Below are 20,062 nucleotides of genomic sequence, written 5' to 3'. Positions count from 1 at the left end.
CGTTTGTCTGTAATGACGCCCCCTGCCGTGCTGAATACACGTTCAGACAAAACGCTGGCCGCCGGGCACGCCAGCACCTCCAAGGCATAAAAGGCTAGCTCTGGCCACGTGGACAATTTGGAGACCCAGAAGTTGAATGGGGCCAATCCATCAGTCAGTACGTGGAGGGGTGTGCACAGGTACTGTTCCAACCTGTTATTGAAATGTTGCCTCCTGCTAACACGTTCCGTATCAGGTGGTGGTGCAGTTAGCTGTGGCGTGGTGACAAAACTTTTCCAAATCTCTGCCATGCTAACCCTGCCCTCAGAGGAGCTGGCCGTGACACAGCTGCGTTGGCGACCTCTTGCTCCTCCTCTGCCTTCGCCTTGGGCTTCCACTTGTTCCCCTGTGACATTTGGGAATGCTCTCAGTAGCGCGTCTACCAACGTGCGCTTGTACTCGCGCATCTTACTATCACGCTCCAGTGCATGAAGTAAGGTGGGCACATTGTCTTTGTACCGTGGATCCAGCAGGGTGGCAACCCAGTAGTCCGCACACGTTAAAATGTGGGCAACTCTGCTGTCGTTGCGCAGGCACTGCAGCATGTAGTCGCTTATGTGTGCCAGGCTGCCCAGAGGTAAGGACAAGCTGTCCTCTGTGGGAGGCGTATCGTCATCGTCCTGCGAGACTGGCCTGAAAGTGCTAAAAATGACCCCTCTTCCTCCTCCTGGGCCACCTCCTCTTCCATCATCGCCCTAAGTGTTTTCTCAAGGAGACATAGAAGTGGTATTGTAACGCTGATAACGGCGTCATCGCCACTGGCCATGTTGGTGGAGTACTCGAAACAGCGCAACAGGGCACACAGGTCTCGCATGGAGGCCCAGTCATTGGTGGTGAAGTGATGCTGTTCCGCAGTGCGACTGACCCGTGCGTGCTGCAGCTGAAACTCCACTATGGCCTGCTGCTGCTCGCACAGTCTGTCCAGCATGTGCAAGGTGGCGTTCCACCTGGTGGGCACGTCGCATATAAGGCGGTGAGCGGGAAGCCCGAAGTTACGCTGTAGCGCAGACAGGCGAGCAGCGGCAGGATGTGAACGCCGGAAGCGCGAACAGACGGCCCGCACTTTATGCAGCAGCTCTGACATGTCGGGGTAGTTGTGAATAAACTTCTGCATCACCAAATTCAGCACATGTGCCAGGCAAGGGATGTGCGTCAAACCGGCTAGTCCCAGAGCTGCAACGAGATTTCGCCCATTATCGCACACCACCAGGCCAGGCTTGAGGCTCACCGGCAGCAACCACTCATCGGTCTGTTGTTCTATACCCCACCACAACTCCTGCGCGGTGTGGGGCCTGTCCCCCAAACATATGAGTTTCAGAACGGCCTGCTGACGTTTACCCCGGGCTGTGCTGAAGTTGGTGGTGAAGGTGTGTGGCTGACTGGATGAGCAGGTGGAAGAAGAGGAGGAGGAAGCTGAGGAGGAGGAGGAGGAGACAGGAGGCAAAGAATGTTGCCCTGCGATCCTTGGCGGCGGAAGGACGTGCGCCAAACAGCTCTCCACCTGGGGCCCAGCCGCCACTACATTTACCCAGTGTGCAGTTAGGGAGATATAGCGTCCCTGGCCGTGCTTACTGGTCCACAAATCTGTGATTAGGTGGACCTTGCTACAGATGGCGTTGCGCAGTGCACACTTGATTTTATCGGATACTTGGTTGTGCAGGGAAGGCACGGCTCTCTTGGAGAAGTAGTGCTGGCTGGGAACAACATACTGTGGGACAGCAAGCGACATGAGCTGTTTGAAGCTGTCTGTGTCCACCAGCCTAAATGACAGCATTTCATAGGCCAGTAGTTTAGAAATGCTGGCATTCAGGGCCAGGGATCGAGGGTGGCTAGGTGGGAATTTACGCTTTCTCTCAAATGTTTGTGAGATGGAGAGCTGAACGCTGCCGCGTGACATGGTTGAGATGCTTGGTGACGCAGGTGGTGGTGTTGGTGGTACATCCCATGTTTGCTGGGCGGCAGGTGCCAACGTTCCTCCAGAGGCGGAGGAAGAGGCCGAGGCGGCAGCAGAAGCAGAAGAGGCTGAGGCGGCAGCAGCAGAAGAGGTAGCAGGGGGAGCCTGAGTGACTTCCTTGTTTTTAAGGTGTTTACTCCACTGCAGTTCATGCTTTGCATGCAGGTGCCTGGTCATGCAGGTTGTGCTAAGGTTCAGAACTTTAATGCCTCGCTTCAGGCTCTGATGGCACAGCGTGCAAACCACTCGGGTCTTGTTGTCAGCACATTGTTTGAAGAAGTGCCTGCCAGGGAACTACTTGAAGCTGCCTTTGGGGTGCGAAAGTCCCAGATGGCGGCGGTCAGTAGCAGGCGGAGTCTCTTGGCGGCGGGTGTTCTGCTTTTTCCCACTGCTCCCTCTTTGTCTTTTGCTACGCTGTTGGCTCGGTCTCACCACTGCCTCTTCCTCCGAACTGTGAAAGTCAGTGGCATGACCTTCATTCCATGTGGGGTCTAGGACCTCATCGTCCCCTGAATCGTCTTCCACCCAGTCTTGATCCCTGACCTCCTGTTCAGTCTGCACACTGCAGAAAGACGCAGCAGTTGGCACCTGTGTTTCGTCATCATCAGAGACGTGCTGAGGTGGTATTCCCATGTCCTCATCATCAGGAAACATAAGTGGTTGTGCGTTAGTGCATTCTATCTCTTCCACCCCTGGGGAAGGGCTAGGTGGATGCACTTGGGAAACCCTGCCAGCAGGGTCTTCAAACAGCATAAGAGACTGCTGCATAACTTGAGGCTCAGACAGTTTCCCTGATATGCATGGGGGTGATGTGACAGACTGATGGGCTTGGTTTTCATGCGCCATCTGTGCGCTTTCTGCAGAAGACTGGGTGGGAGATAATGTGAACGTGCTGGATGCACTGTCGGCCACCCAATTGACTAATGCCTGTACCTACTCAGGCCTTACCATCCTTAGAACGGCATTGGGCCCCACCAAATATGGCTGTAAATTCTGGCGGCTACTGGGACCTGAGGTAGTTGGTACACTAGGACGTGTGGCTGTGGCAGAACGGCCACGTCCTCTCCCAGCACCAGAGGGTCCACTAACACCACCACGACCATGTCCGCGTCCCTTACTAGATGTTTTCCTCATTGTTACTGTTCACCACAATAAGAAAAATATTATTCGGGCCAATGTATTGAATTAAAATTCAGGCCTTTTTTTACAGACACCTAACACTAAGTCTATCTGGCTATCTATTTAGGTACCGTATTACACTAATACACGCACACCAGTAATGACAGATTTAGCTGAATATAAATTTGAGGCCTATTATTTAGGCGCTGGGTGACAAGTATACGTTTACGGACAGAATAAGACTTGGATCTGCACTGTAGCGTGTGTGTGAAGTTTTTGAGAATTACCCTATCAGCACCTTGAATCTAATATACCCTTTTAGGGATAGATTTAAAGTAGGCCTGATACAGCAGAAACCACTAATTTTGAGAATTGCAAATTTGGGAATTGTTTTTCAACCCAGAACAAAAACTGTGCTTTGACGGACAGTAAAACTAACTTGACCAGCTAAAACAGTACAGATTTGGATGAATATAAATGTGAGGCCTATTTTTTAGGCGCTGGGTGACAGGTATACGTTTAATCACAGAATTAGACTTGGATCTGCACTGTAGCGTGTGTGTTAAGTTTTTGAGAATTACCCTATCAGCACCTTGAATCTAATATACCCTTTTAGGGATAGATTTAAAGTAGGCCTGATACAGCAGAAACCACTAATTTTGAGAATTGCAAATTTGGGAATTGTTTTTCAACCCAGAACAAAAACTGTGCTTTGACGGACAGTAAAACTAACTTGACCAGCTAAAACAGTACAGATTTGGATGAATATAAATGTGAGGCCTATTTTTTAGGCGCTGGGTGACAGGTATACGTTTAATCACAGAATTAGACTTGGATCTGCACTGTAGCGTGTGTGTTAAGTTTTTGAGAATTACCCTATCAGCACCTTGAATCTAATATACCCTTTTAGGGATAGATTTAAAGTAGGCCTGATACAGCAGAAACCACTAATTTTGAGAATTGCAAATTTGGGAATTGTTTTTCAACCCAGAACAAAAACTGTGCTTTGACGGACAGTAAAACTAACTTGACCAGATAAAACAGTACAGATTTGGATGAATATAAATGTGAGGCCTATTATTTAGGCGCTGGGTGACAGGTATACGTTTATTCACAGAATTAGACTTGGATCTGCACGGTAGCGTGTGTGTTAAGTTTTTGAGAATTACCCTATCAGCACCTTGAATCTAATATACCCTTTTAGGGATAGATTTAAAGTAGGCCTGATACAGCAGAAACCACTAATTTTGAGAATTGCAAATTTGGGAATTGTTTTTCAACCCAGAACAAAAACTGTGCTTTGACGGACAGTAAAACTAACTTGACCAGATAAAACAGTACAGATTTGGATGAATATAAATGTGAGGCCTATTATTTAGGCGCTGGGTGACAGGTATACGTTTAATCACAGAATTAGACTTGGATCTGCACTGTAGCGTGTGTGTTAAGTTTTTGAGAATTACCCTATCAGCACCTTGAATCTAATCTACCCTTTTAGGGATAGATTTAAAGTAGGCCTGATACAGCAGAAACCACTAATTTTGAGAATTGCAAATTTGGGAATTGTTTTTCAACCCAGAACAAAAACTGTGCTTTGACGGACAGTAAAACTAACTTGACCAGCTAAAACAGTACAGATTTGGATGAATATAAATGTGAGGCCTATTATTTAGGCGCTGGGTGACAGGTATACGTTTAATCACAGAATTAGACTTGGATCTGCACTGTAGCGTGTGTGTTAAGTTTTTGAGAATTACCCTATCAGCACCTTGAATCTAATATACCCTTTTAGGGATAGATTTAAAGTAGGCCTGATACAGCAGAAACCACTAATTTTGAGAATTGCAAATTTGGGAATTGTTTTTCAACCCAGAACAAAAACTGTGCTTTGACGGACAGTAAAACTAACTTGACCAGATAAAACAGTACAGATTTGGATGAATATAAATGTGAGGCCTATTATTTAGGCGCTGGGTGACAGGTATACGTTTAATCACAGAATTAGACTTGGATCTGCACTGTAGCGTGTGTGTTAAGTTTTTGAGAATTACCCTATCAGCACCTTGAATCTAATCTACCCTTTTAGGGATAGATTTAAAGTAGGCCTGATACAGCAGAAACCACTAATTTTGAGAATTGCAAATTTGGGAATTGTTTTTCAACCCAGAACAAAAACTGTGCTTTGACGGTCACTAAAAATAACTTAACCAGCTAAAACAGTACAGATTTGGATAAATATAAATGTGAGGCCTATTTTTTAGGCGCTGGGTGACAGGCTCAACTTGCCCCTGATGTAGTATATGGCCAAAAAATAACCACACTATTGATGGTTAAATGCACTTTGTGACAGGCTCAACTTGCCCCTGATGTAGTATATGGCCAAAAAATAACCACACTATTGATGGTTAAATGCACTTGATGAAAGCTTGACCCTGATGTAGGATATAGCAAAAAATAACCACACTATTGATGGGTAAATGCACTTGGGTGACAAGGTCAGCTTGCCCCTGATGTAGTATATTGCCAAAAAATAACCACACTATTGATGGTTAAATGCACTTGATGAAAGCTTGACCCTGATGTAGGATATAGCAAAAAATAACCACACTATTGATGGTTAAATGCACTTGATGAAAGCTTGACCCTGATGTAGGATATAGCAAAAAATAACCACACTATTGATGGTTAAATGTACTTGGTGGCAGCTTGTGCTGGCGCACAAGCAAGCCACAAAATGGCCGCCGATCACCCCAGAAAAAAGTGACTGAAAAACGCTCTGGGCAGCCTAAAAACACTGAGCAATTGAATAGCAGCAGTTCAATGATCCACAGTTGTAGATCGATCACTGAATGAAGTCTTTTGGAGGAGTTAATCACTGCCTAATCTCGCCCTAACGTCGCAGCTGCAACCTCTCCCTACACTTGTATCAGCAGAGTGACGTGCAGCGCTACGTGACCCAAGCTTATATAGAGGCTGGGTCACATGCTGCACTGGCCAATCACAGCCATGCCAATAGTAGGCATGGCTGTGATGGCCTCTTGGGGCAAGTAGTATGACGCTTGTTGATTGGCTGCTTTGCAGCCTTTCAAAAAGCGCCAAGAAAGCGCCGAACACCGAACCCGAACCCGGACTTTTACGAAAATGTTCGGGTTCGGGTCCGTGTCACGAACTATACAGTTCGGGTTCGCTACTTCCAACCCTTATCTGCAGCATATAAAACTATTTTTACGCTACGTGGATGATATCTTTATGATCTGGCAGGGCCCGAGACAGTCACGTGAAGATTTTGTCCATTTCCTTAATAACCAGAATGAAATGAATATGAAATTCACTGTGAATTTTGGAGGTAGAACATTAGAGTTTCTTGATGTAATGGTTACAATAGAGAAGGACACCATAGTCACAAAAGGTTTTCGTAAGCCCACCGCCACTAATTCATTACTTCACTATGACAACTATCATCCACGTAGCGTAAAACAAGCAGTTCCGTATGGTCAATTCATACGTCTAAAACGTATCAATAGTACAGAAGCAGGGTATACAGAGCAGGCTCAGGAACTTAAGGAAAGACTTCTAGCTAGGGGGTACCCAGAAACTGACTTAGATGCAGCCATAAAAAGAGCAGGCCAATTTACACAAAGTGAGTTACTCAAAAAGAAACAAGGCAGCCTGAGAAAAAATACTACAGAGAGATTCGCCTTTGTTTTTAAATTTAGCCCTTTGGCAGATACGATCAAACAAGTCATATTTAACAATTGGGACATCCTCAGAAATGAGGAGGGGCTACAAGATTTAGTAGGTAATAAACCGTTGATTACCTTTAAGAAGTGTCATACGATCAGGGATAAATTAGTGAGGAGTAGATTGAGGGAAATAAAAGCAAAGAATTGGCTCACTGAGCGTATACCAGTAAGGAGTTATAAATGTTTTTGCAGGCATCAAACACAAGGTTAAACAATTTACCACATGTAAAACAAAATACGTGGTTTATTTAATATTATGCTCCTGTGGATCCTTCTACATAGGGAAGACCATCGCCCTATGTATGAGAGGTTCAGGGAGCATATTAATTCCGTCAGGTCAGGAAAAGGGTGCCCAAGATTGATTGAACATATACTAAGCATGCATGATGGCAATACAAAATGTTTAAAGTTTGCGGCCTTGGAACATGTCCCTGCTCCAGCATTGGGGGGAGATAGAGACTGCCTCTTCATGCAGAGGGAGGCGGACTGGATCATTCGCTCAGGTGCGATGGGCCCCTTGGGATTGAATGACCGCAATGACTTAAGCGTATATTAAGTTATAAGTTGTAACAGTAGGACGCACCTAGATTAGCACATTTAAGTAGACACAGTAGATGTCAGGGATGTTTTTAGTCCAATACCTGAATTCACAGTTTAGCAAGCGAGGCAATTGATTGCTGATTTGCTTCAGCGTCGATGGTTGCCTAGCAACCGAGACGCGTTAAAAAGGAGCGCACAGGTAGCGTGATGAGGTCAGAGGCCAGAGGAAGCGCAAGGTGCGCGAAACGGCTGTCGCCAGCTGATCACTCAGCAAACACACGCATTGTCCGCCCCAGCCCGCTGAACTTTGTATTCGAATGTATACGAATAAAGATACATCTTGCAACATTTGGGCGAGTGCCGCTATCATTATTCATTCTACTTAATGCATGATTACTGTGGACTTCCTATTGATAGCAGAGCACCGCTGAATAGTGTTATCAGCTGACTGAGCTGCACAGTTCATCGTCTCATATTGAGAACACTGGACATATCAGCAGTGCCGCCTCATACCTCTACGTACTTTCACACTCGCGTTTGGTGCGGATCCGCCATGGATCTGCACAATGGATCCGTTCAGATAATACAACCGTCTGCATCCGTTCTGAACGGATCCGTTTGTATTATCTTTAACATAGCCAAGACGGATCCGTCTTGAACACCATTGAAAGTCAATGGAGGACGGATCCGTTTTCTATTGTGCCAGATTGTGTCATAGAAAACTGATCCGTCCCCATTGACTTACATTGTGGCTCAGTTTCGTCAGACGGACACCAAAGCGGAATGGAGACGGAACGAAGGCAAACTGAGGCATACTGATGCATTCTGATCGGATCCTTTTCCATTCAGAATGCATTAGGGCAAAACTGATCAGTTTTGGACCGCTTGTGAGAGCCATGAACGGATCTCACAAACGGAAAGCCAAAACGCCAGTTTGCATTAATCATCGCCTCTCTTACCTTGGTGTTATCATGGTTGCTGTTGTTTGTGTGACCAGTGACAGTGACCAGTGAAATAGGGGGAACATTGGCCAGTAAGATAGAGCAGCATCCAGGAAGAGAGGGGAGATAGTAAGCAGTAAGATAGGACAGAGACCAGTAAGATAGGATGAATAATAACCAGTATGATAGGGTAATGACCAGTAAGACAGGACAGTGGAAATGTCAGACTATTAAGACCACTGATACATACGATAATGGGCGATACAGTAATTAATAATGGGTAAGTTGTGAGAGTCACCCACAATAAATATCATCCATAACCCCAATTGTAGTATGAAAAAACTGATTTTACTGATTCATGACCATACCCAAAAACAGGACATTGAGATAACCCATAATTCCCAACATATCTTCTTTGGTGTTCTATATCATCAATCTCAGTGAATTGAAGATAGGACAGTTAGCAGTAAAATAGGGCAGATAGAGACCAGTAAGGTAGGGTAATAACCAGTAAGTTAGGACAGTGACCAGTAATATATGGAAGTGAATTGTAAGATAAGGCAGTGACCAGTACGATAAAGGGGGCAGTGAATAGATGAACCAAAGGCACTTTCCAAATGGTCTGAAAGCTGGAACCATATTGGCTGCTATGAACAAGCTCTGCTCGTCTTATGCAGTGGTTTAGATGAACCTCTTCATCCACATAAATCATCCCATACAGTTCCCTGGTCCAGTAATGATCCCCCTCCTGCAATGTCTGACTGAGAACTTACCATGATCTAAAGAGGGGTCGCAGACTTCACTACAGACACACGGATGCTTCTCTCTTGTAGACAGAGGGGGTGATGCAGCAGAGCTGGGAGAGATCTTCCTCCTCCTGCAGCCGGCAACCAAGAATGACAGTTGGTAACAGCAATTATCATTCATGTTTCTGAGGGGAAGTGCTGATTGGTTGATCAGATTCTAATCCACCAATCAGCAGCTCTCTGTTCTCTACAGCCTGGGACTGGAGGAGCACACAACAGCCCGAGCCCTGAGTGCAGTACAACTGATGTGTGCGACTGCGAGGTGGACTGCATTTTCTTGATTAACCAACTCAGCCCCCCTAGCTTAAACACCCTTAATGACCAGACCACTTTTTACACTTCTGCACTACACTACTTTCACCGTTTATTGCTCGGTCATGCAACTTACCACCCAAATGAGTTTTACCTCCTTTTCTTCTCACTAATAGAACTTTCATTTGGTGGTATTTCATTGCTGCTGACATTTTTACTTTTTTTGTTATTAATCGAAATTTAACGATTTTTTTGCCAAAAAATGATATTTTTCACTTTCAGTTGTAATTTTTTTTAAAAAAAACTACATCCATATATAAATTTTTCTCTAAATTTATTGTTCTACATGTCTTTGATAAAAAAAAAATGTTTGGGTAAAAAAAAAAAATGGTTTGGGTAAAAGTTATAGCGTTTACAAACTATGGTACAAAAATGTGAATTTCCGCTTTTTGAAGCAGCTCTGACTTTCTGAGCACCTGTCATGTTTCCTGAGGTTTTACAATGGCCAGACAGTAGAAAACCCCCACAAATTACCCCATTTCGGAAAGTAGACACCCTAAGGTATTCGCTGATGGGCATAGTGAGCGGAAAATGATGATTTTACATATACCCATGCTGGGTGGGATAAATATCTCGGTCAAATGCCAACTTTGTATATAAAAATGGGAAAAGTTGTTTTTTGCCAAGATATTTATCTCACCCAGCATGGGTATATGTAAAATTACACCCCAAAACACATTGCCCAACTTCTTCTGAGTACGGCGATACCAGATGTGTGACACTTTTTTGCAGCCTAGGTGGGCAAAGGGGCCCACATTCCAAAGAGCACCTTTAGGATTTCACAGGTCATTTTTTACACATTTTGATTTCAAACTACTTACCACACATTAGGGCCCCTAGAATGCCAGGGCAGTATAACTACCCCACAAGTGACCCCATTTTGGAAAGAAGACACCCCAAGGTATTTCGTGATGGGCATAGTGAGTTCATGGAAGTTTTTATTTTTTGTCACAAGTTAGTGGAATATGAGACTTTGTAAGAAAAAAAAAGAAAAGAAAAAATCATCATTTTCCGCTAACTTGTGACAAAAAATAAAAAATTCTAGGAACTCTCCATGCCCCTCACGCAATACCTTGGGGTGTCTTCTTTCCAAAATGGGGTCACTTGTGGGGTAGTTATACTGCCCTGGCATTTTAAGGGCCCTAATGCGTGAGAAGTAGTTTGAAATCAAAATCTGTAAAAAATGCTCTGTAAAATCCGAAAGGTGGAATGTGGGCCCCTTTGCCCACCTAGGCTGCAAAAAAGTGTCACACATCTGGTATCTCAGTACTCAGAAGAAGTAGGGCAATGTGTTTTGGGTTGTCTTTTTACATATACCCATGCTGGGTGAGATAAATATCTCGGCAAAAGACAACTTTTCCCATTTTTTTTATACAAAGTTGGCATTTGACCTTAGATATTTATCTCACCCAGCATGGGTATATGTAAAATGACACCCCAAAACACATTGCCCAACTTCTCCTGAGTACGGCGATACCAGATGTGTGACACTTTTTTGCAGCCTAGATGCGCAAAGGGGCCCAAATTCCTTTTATGAGGGTATTTTTAGACATTTGGATCCCAGACTTCTTCTCACGCTTTAGGGCCCCTAAAATGCCAGGGCAATTGAAACAGAAAACTGCAGCACTCTCCAGCCTTGATCCTTAATGCTTTATTTTCACCAAAAATGCGACGTTTCGATCAGTGTGATCTTTCTCAAGCCATCTAACAATGTGAACTAAACAACAGGTACATATACCCTACTAAGCCAGTCACTTGACCTAATCAATTATGTAAATACATAAAAAAGACTGAGTATCACCCCTTCCTCTGTTTGTCCTACAGCGGGGTTAACTTAATATATCATTCTCAAAACTCAAACAGTGTACATACATCAATGAAATCATATATCGCTCCATCAACTTACTGAAATGCAGGGTGTGAACTTGGGAATATTGCCACTGCGGTAACTTCAACTGTTTGTGAGGTTGATCGCCTCGCTTCTCTCGGCGTTTCTCCATGGCCGATGCGCATGCGCGTCGGCCTCATGACGTCAGCCTCAGGACGCTCAACAGTCGTCAAGGAGACCGGACACCTCCCATCCACGTCACCGCTAGAATGAAGCGCGCATGCGCGCCTGACTCCAGCGGCCACGGGACCCAGTGCCAGGCCTCCCGTCGCCGCGTAACGCCCCTATGGCTGTTGCCATGGTATCCTAACACACAGTGTCGTCCTCTATAAACACCAGGCTTCTATATTGTCATATGTATTCTCTATACTCTACCCATAATAAGGGGCAAATCGGTCTATAATTATGGTTACTAAGGGATGATTGAGTCAAGATGTTTACTTAGATGTCCTTTAGCAAAGGAATTATGAATGGCACTTGTGCCAGGTGTCCACTACTCGCCCAAAACTCAGGATTCGAGTACCCAGTCACTAGTTTGAGTTTAGCCTCATGATAATTGATTTGGGGTCCATAGACTCATACACATAGGGCGGCACCATCAAAATAAGATCACAAATTGTGACCTAGAGTATGCCAGCGCCCACCCTCATCAGACAACCCTGATGGTCACAATGGTAACACGTCTCCCCCTGTTAAGGGGTTGATAAATGTAGCCATGGACCATCCCAAGCAATTTTAGGGAGGGCATACCCTCCATTCTCGAGGGATGTCCATCCCATATATCCAACCATTCCAACCTACCTGGTCAGATAATAGGCACTCCCGTCTCCGGGTGTACATCTATAGTTCTGACCACCAGGTCATAACATACAAATCAACCCCCTAAACTGTATACACATATACCATACGGCTGCTCCACAAGGACCATGTATCTCATTCTCCCATATAAATGGAGCAAGTAATGGAAACCATATGATATAGTTCAGTATAACCTAAATAGATCCAAAGATTTGCCCCCCTCATGGGGTGAATACAGAGATGTATCCAATGTGTTATTTAATAAATGTCTGCCATTCAATTGTCTATGTTATGTCACCTCAGTCCGTATCCCCAGGACACACCCGCATAAACAGTCATCTATAAAAAGAAGACAGAGAAATTGTGTAAGTATGTGAAACATAAAAAGTTACAAAATTATTATAAATAATCTCAACCATTTGGATTGGGTACGAACTTCATTAAAAAAACCAATTAATACTTAAATAGAGCATAGTATTAAAAAACAAGTATGGAGGCTATTAGATTATGCGTGGTCAGTAGAGTGAGCCTATCCTGAACTCCCTGTTGAGGCCTTTGGGTTCGAGTGTTTGTAACTCGTAAATCCACCTCAACTCCATCCTTTTTAGGAGTTTCTCCCTGTCACCCCCTCTCCTTTGGGGTGGAACCCCATCTATGATACGGAAGCGTAGCTGCGATACATTATGGTTATAGTTGAGGAAATGTTCTGGGACAGGTAGTTCTGTCCTGGAACTGTCAGTCTCCTTTACTCCTCGTAAAAGTTTACGTATGTCATATCGATGTTGATTTATTCTCTTTCTGAATTCTTGGGTTGTTTCTCCCACGTAGAGAAGTCCACATGGGCACTGTAGTACGTAAATCACGTACTCAGATTTACAGGTGTAGTAATTCCTAATCTGATAGGTTTTTCCTGTCCTGGGATGTGAAAAGGAACTCCCCTTTAAAATTCCATTGCAATTACAACAGCCCAGGCAGGGAAAACAACCCTTTCTCTGTATAAGGGGTGGACTGCGTTGTTTAGTGTCAGCATTAACTAACTTATCCCCTACATTGCGTGGTCTTCTATAGGACATGAGGGGTGTAGTACAAAATGCCTCAATATCAGGAAAAGACTCAGTGAGAATGTGCCAATTGTTTTTGAGTACATGTGTTATTTGTTTACTGACCGCTGTATGTGTCGACACAAAGGGAATCCTCTTGTTCTCCTCTCCTGATACCTTTTTCTCCAAGAGGTCCTCCCTTCTAAATTGATTTACCTTCCGTTTGTGCCTCTGTACCATAGGCCTCGGATAGCCTCTCTCATAAAACTTGTTGCACATCTCACTGAGTCTTGTCTCTGATTTATCCTTATCTGTGACTATTCTTTTAACCCTGAGTAACTGGCTATAGGGCAGTGACTCTTTCATAAACCCAGGGTGATCACTCTGGAATAGCAACATGTTGTTCCTATCAGTAGGTTTTACAAACAGATCGGTATATAGTTTCCCATCTACACAGTATACCGTCGTGTCCAAGAACTGTAAACTAGTTTGGGAGTACACGGCCGTAAACTGCAGTTCTGCATGGACTGAATTGATGTCTCCCTGGAACTTAAGTAAGTTCTCAAGGGATCCAGTCCAGATAAAAAATATGTCATCTATATACCTCATCCAGCCCTTCACCGAAGTAAAGTGGCTGGATGGGTATATAGAACATTCCTTGAATCTATTCTTATAAATGTTTGCATAGGTTGGGGCCACATTGGACCCCATTGCGGTTCCCCGCTGCTGTACATAATAGATATCCTCGAAAAGGAAATAGTTGTACGTCAGGACGATCTCCAAAAGGGAGAGAACAAACCTAGCGATCTCTGGCTTGATCCCACCCCTGGAGAGGGTCCATTCCACCGAATCTAATCCTTTGATGTGGTCGATACTCGTATAGAGGCCGACCACATCAAAGGAGACTAGGTACTGTCCCTCCTCAATCTGCAAAGTTTGCAATTTCTTGAGGAAGTCGGTTGTGTCTTTTACATAAGACCTAGTTGACATGGCATAGTCTCTGAGATACCTATCAAGAAAAATGGCGGCAGGAGAAAAAACTGAGCCAATCCCAGAGACTATGGGACGTCCAGGTGGATCAAAAAGGTTCTTATGTATTTTGGGCAATATGTACAGTAGTGGTGTTACCGGTTTGTCCACCAGTAAATAATCATGCAGCTTCTCATCTATTATATCCGATGCAAAAGCATCGTCTATTAATAGTTTAAATCTCCTTTTAATGGCAAATTTGGGGTCAGCATCCAATGCTCGGTATACCGCGCCATCCCCCAATTGCCGCTGTATCTCGGCTAAATATTTACTGGTGTCCATAATTACCGTGGCCCCTCCTTTGTCAGCTTTTTTTATTGTAATCTCCTTTCTACTACTGAGATCCTTTAATGCTTTTTTCTCTCCCTGACTCAGATTGTTCTTACTATAATATCTACTGCTATTGATCTTAATTTTTTCTACACCTTTTTTAACTAGGTCAATGTATGTGTTCACTGCATCCTTCATGACAGGTGGCTGAAAATCACTATGCAGAAATAAACCCATTTCTTTCAAACACAACATATCAGTATTGACATTATCCTGTTTACCTGTCCTGGTGGACGTTTTAGGGGAATCTTTAAAGAAAACCTGCAATTTGATACGTCTATAAAACCTTTGTAGGTCTATCTCATAATTAAACCAATCTACATCTGAATACGGACAGAAAGATAACCCCTTTTCCAATAGTGAAATTTCATCATTGGATAGTGTAGCAGATGATATATTTACCACTAGAGTCTTTACATTTGCTGATCCTATTGTATTCACTATATTTGTTGTTTCTGGGCCGTTTCTGGGCCGTCTGTCCATGTTTGTGATCCAGTGGTGGTTTCATTGAGCGAGTCACTCTCGGAGCCTCGTTTCCTCCGCCTCAGTGAGATGTGCAACAAGTTTTATGAGAGAGGCTATCCGAGGCCTATGGTACAGAGGCACAAACAGAAGGTAAATCAATTTAGAAGGGAGGACCTCTTGGAGAAAAAGGTATCAGGAGAGGAGAACAAGAGGATTCCCTTTGTGTCGACACATACAGCGGTCAGTAAACAAATAACACATGTACTCAAAAACAATTGGCACATTCTCACTGAGTCTTTTCCTGATATTGAGGCATTTTGTACTACACCCCTCATGTCCTATAAAAGACCACGCAATGTAGGGGATAAGTTAGTTAATGCTGACACTAAACAAGGCAGTCCACCCCTTATACAGAGAAAGGGTTGTTTTCCCTGCCTGGGCTGTTGTAATTGCAATGGAATTTTAAAGGGGAGTTCCTTTTCACATCCCAGGACAGGAAAAACCTATCAGATTAGGAATTACTACACCTGTAAATCTGAGTACGTGATTTACGTACTACAGTGCCCATGTGGACTTCTCTACGTGGGAGAAACAACCCAAGAATTCAGAAAGAGAATAAATCAACATCGATATGACATACGTAAACTTTTACGAGGAGTAAAGGAGACTGACAGTTCCAGGACAGAACTACCTGTCCCAGAACATTTCCTCAACTATAACCATAATGTATCGCAGCTACGCTTCCGTATCATAGATGGGGTTCCACCCCAAAGGAGAGGGGGTGACAGGGAGAAACTCCTAAAAAGGATGGAGTTGAGGTGGATTTACGAGTTACAAACACTCGAACCCAAAGGCCTCAACAGGGAGTTCAGGATAGGCTCACTCTACTGACCACGCATAATCTAATAGCCTCCATACTTGTTTTTTAATACTATGCTCTATTTAAGTATTAATTGTTTTTTTTAATGAAGTTCGTACCCAATCCAAATGGTTGAGATTATTTATAATAATTTTGTAACTTTTTATGTTTCACATACTTACACAATTTCTCTGTCTTCTTTTTATAGATGACTGTTTATGCGGGTGTGTCCTGGGGATACGGACTGAGGTGACATAACATAGACAATTGAATGGCAGACATTTATTAAATAACACATTGGATACATCTCTGTATTCACCCCATGAGGGGGGCAAATCTTTGGATCTATTTAGGTTATACTGAACTATATCATATGGTTTCCATTACTTGCTCCATTTATATGGGAGAATGAGATACATGGTCCTTGTGGAGCAGCCGTATGGTATATGTGTATACAGTTTAGGGGGTTGATTTGTATGTTATGACCTGGTGGTCAGAACTATAGATGTACACCCGGAGACGGGAGTGCCTATTATCTGACCAGGTAGGTTGGAATGGTTGGATATATGGGATGGACATCCCTCGAGAATGGAGGGTATGCCCTCCCTAAAATTGCTTGGGATGGTCCATGGCTACATTTATCAACCCCTTAACAGGGGGAGACGTGTTACCATTGTGACCATCAGGGTTGTCTGATGAGGGTGGGAGCTGGCATACTCTAGGTCACAATTTGTGATCTTATTTTGATGGTGCCGCCCTATGTGTATGAGTCTATGGACCCCAAATCAATTATCATGAGGCTAAACTTAAACTAGTGACTGGGTACTCGAATCCTGAGTTTTGGGCGAGTAGTGGACACCTGGCACAAGTAGCCATTCATAATTCCTTTGCTAAAGGACATCTAAGTAAACATCTTGACTCAATCATCCCTTAGTAACCATAATTATAGACCGATTTGCCCCTTATTATGGGTAGAGTATAGAGAATACATATGACAATATAGAAGCCTGGTGTTTATAGAGGACGACACTGTGTGTTAGGATACCATGGCAACAGCCATAGGGGCGTTACGCGGCGACGGGAGGCCTGGCACTGGGTCCCGTGGCCGCTGGAGTCAGGCGCGCATGCGCGCTTCATTCTAGCGGTGACGTGGATGGGAGGTGTCCGGTCTCCTTGACGACTGTTGAGCTTCCTGAGGCTGACGTCATGAGGCCGACGCGCATGCGCATCGGCCATGGAGGAACGCCGAGAGAAGCGAGGCGATCAACCTCACAAACAGTTGAAGTTACCGCAGTGGCAATATTCCCAAGTTCACACCCTGCATTTCAGTAAGTTGATGGAGCGATATATGATTTCATTGATGTATGTACACTGTTTGAGTTTTGAGAATGATATATTAAGTTAACCCCGCTGTAGGACAAACAGAGGAAGGGGTGGTACTCAGTCTTTTTTATGTATTTACATAATTGATTAGGTCAAGTGACTGGCTTAGTAGGGTATATGTACCTGTTGTTTAGTTCACATTGTTAGATGGCTTGAGAAAGATCACACTGATCGAAACGTCGCATTTTTGGTGAAAATAAAGCATTAAGGATCAAGGCTGGAGAGTGCTGCAGTTTTCTGTTTCAATTGCATCTGGATTTGGGGAAGCTTAGGACTGGCTTCTGACACAGCGAGCACCACCACAGTAAGGAACAATCTATATTTTTCGTAGTGCTGCTACATTTTTTCTCTTTTTTTAAAATGCCAGGGCAGTATAAATACCCCCCATGTGACCCCATTTTGGAAAGAAGACACCCCAAGGTATTCAATGAGGGGCATGGCGAGTTCATAGAAATTTTTTTTTGGGCACAAGTTAGCGGAAATTGATATTTTTTTGTATTTTCTCACAAAGTCTCCCTTTCCGCTAACTTGGGACAAAAATTTCAATCTTTCATGGACTCAATATGCCCCTCACGGAATACCTTGGGGTGTCTTCTTTCCGAAATGGGGTCACATGTGGGGTATTTATACTGCCCTGGCATTTTAGGGGCCCTAAAGCGTGGAAAGAAGTCTGGAATATAAATGTCTACAAATTTTTACGCATTTGGATTCCGTGAGGGGTATGGTGAGTTCATGTGAGATTTTATTTTTTGACACAAGTTAGTGGAATATGAGACTTTGTAAGAAAAAAAAAACAAACAAAAAAAAAAAACATTTCCGCTAACTTGGGCCAAAAAAATGTCTGAATGGAGCCTTACAGGGCGGTGATCAATGACAGGGGGGTGATCAGGGAGTCTATATGGGGTGATCACCCCCCTGTCATTGATCACCCCCTGTAAGGCTCCATTCAGACGTCCGTATGTGTTTTGCGGATCCGATCCATGTATCCATGGATCCGTAAAAAACATACGGACGTCTGAATGGAGCCTTACAGGGAGGTGATCAATGACAGGGGGGTGATCAGGGAGTCTATATGGGGTGATCACCCCCCCTGTCATTGATCACCCCCTGTAAGGCTCCATTCAGACCTCCGTATGTGTTTTGCGTATCCGATCCATGTATCCATGGATCTGTGAAAAACATACGGACGTCTGAATGGAGCCTTACAGGGGGGTGATCAATGACAGGGGGGTGATCAGGGAGTCTATATGGGGTGATCACCCCCCTGTCATTGATCACCCCCCTATAAGGCTCCATTCAAATGTCCGTATGTGTTTTGCGGATCCGATCCATGTATCCGTGGATCCGTAAAAAACATACGGACGTCTGAATGGAGCCTTACAGGGGGGTGATCAATGACAGGGGGGTGATCAGGGAGTCTATATGGGGTGATCACCCCCTTGTAAGGCTCCATTCAGACGTCTGTATGTGTTTTGCGGATCCGATTCATGTATCCGTGGATCGGTATAAAACATACGGACGTCTGAATGGAGCCTTACAGGGGGGTGATCAATGACAGGGGGGTGATCAATGACAGGGGCGTGATCAGGGAGTCTATATGGGGTGATCACCCCCCTGTCATTGATCACCCCCCTGTAAGGCTCCATTCAGACGTCCGTATGTTTTTTGCGGATCCGATCCATGTATCCGTGGATCCGTAAAAAACATACGGACGTCTGAATGGAGCCTTACAAGGGGGTGATCAATGACAGGGGGGTGATCAATGACAGGGGGGTGATCAGGGAGTCTATATGGGGTGATCAGGGGTTAATAAGGGGTTAATAAGTGACAGGGGGGGTGTAGTGTAGTGTGGTGCTTGGTGCTACTTATTACTGAGCTGCCTGTGTCCTCTGGTGGTCGATCCAAGCAAAAGGGACCACAAGAGGACCAGGTAGCAGGTATATTAGACGCTGTTATCAAAACAGCGTCTAATATACCTGTTAGGGGTTAAAAAATCGCATCTCCAGCCTGCCAGCGAACGATCGCCGCTGGCAGGCTGGAGATCCACTCGCTTACTTTCCGATCCTGTGAACGCGCGCGCCTGTGTGCGCGCGTTCACAGGAAATCTCGCGTCTCGCGAGATGACGCGTATATGCGTGACTGTGCCTGGAGCTGCCGCCTCCGGAACGCGATCCTGCGTTAGGCGGTCCGGAGGCGGTTAAAGGACCAATTATTACCCCCATAGCAAAGTGTTGGTAGGGTTGATGCAAATTACATTTCCCATTAGTGTCCATACTTTTGCTCTTTTTCTCCTGAAATACCTCAACTTTTTTGTTTATAGCAAGATACATATGGTTAAAGGAAAACATTTTTTTTTTTACTTCACTATGCCGTATATAAGCATTATTATTAATCCCACTAGATGGATTTTATCCCGTTCCTGTTATTTTTCACCTTCCTGACAGAGCCTAGTTTTAAAAATCTGTAACTTTGGGATGCTTTAATTATCCAAGCCATTAAGAGACTCTTTTTCAAAATTTTCAAAATTTTTATTTCTCTGCTTTTGTATTTAACTTTTTTTGCGATATGTTTAATTTCATTCTGTATTTGGGATAAAAGAAGAATATTCAGGAGGCTCCTGAAAAATGGAGAGATCTATTGCCTGAGTTGGTAAATCTCCTGGGCATCACGGAAGCATTCTGGCACTTCCCGTACTATAGTCCGCCATGAACCTGTGTGTGGGATCAGATGCAGCTCTGGCACCCAAATGTACACCGAGGGGGCAGTGCCATGTCATGAAAAGGATGTGTGTCCTATTAGAATTGTGCATGGTCTGC

Source organism: Bufo bufo, chromosome 2 (assembly GCF_905171765.1).
Source record: "Bufo bufo chromosome 2, aBufBuf1.1, whole genome shotgun sequence".
NCBI classification, from domain to species: domain Eukaryota; kingdom Metazoa; phylum Chordata; class Amphibia; order Anura; family Bufonidae; genus Bufo; species Bufo bufo.
The sequence above is the reverse complement of the archived record's forward strand: the minus strand, read 5'-3'. Positions refer to the sequence as shown.